The following is a 780-nucleotide window of genomic DNA, read 5'->3' as shown; positions in this document are numbered from 1 at the left end:
GCACTATTTGGAAGTCGCTTGACCGAGGGAGCCCAAGTTGGCCCTCATTTGCTCAAAATGATCAAGCACATGAGAGGCTTGAGACTTTGGGGTTTGAGTTGGATACAGAATTACAGTGGATCTAATTCTACAATCCTTGTCTGACTCTATATGCACGGTTCATAATAAACTTCAATATGAACCTATGTGAAAACCCTGTCGGAGCTTTTGAACATGCTAAGGACTGTAAAGCAAGACTTGAAGAAGTCCAAGCTTATTTTACTAGTAGCTACCAGTAAAGGAAGGGTAAGGGCAAGGCCAATCCTAGCCCAAGCCTAAAGAACAGATGCTCTCAAGCCTGTGGGTGGCATTGGGAAAGGTGGAAGGTAGTCTACTTCTATTGTGGCAACGCTTGGCCACTGGAGGAGCACTGCAAGCTTTCCTCGCAAACAAGAAGAAGTCAGATGCTTCGACTTCAAATATGTTTATGATTGAGATTAACTTCTCTCCTTCACATCTTGGGTCATTGACACATGATGTGGTACTCTCTTTGTACTGATGTGCAGGGACTAATGTAAGTAGATTGCTCATCAAGGGAGAAGTGGACCTACGAGTTGGAAATGGAGCACATGTGGCTCCATTAGCTGTAGGGACTTATTGTTTGTCTTTGCCTTCGGACTTATTATTAGAACTCAAAGACTGTTATTTTGTACCGCGATTTCTAGAAACTTTATTTCATGTATCCGCTTTGGATAATATAGGATATTGTTTTGAGATTTCTAATGTTGTTGCCTTTAGTTT

The sequence above is a fragment of the Pistacia vera genome, unplaced genomic scaffold, assembly GCF_008641045.1.
Source record: "Pistacia vera cultivar Batoury unplaced genomic scaffold, PisVer_v2 Contig702, whole genome shotgun sequence".
NCBI lineage: Eukaryota > Viridiplantae > Streptophyta > Magnoliopsida > Sapindales > Anacardiaceae > Pistacia > Pistacia vera.
The sequence above is the reverse complement of the archived record's forward strand: the minus strand, read 5'-3'. Positions refer to the sequence as shown.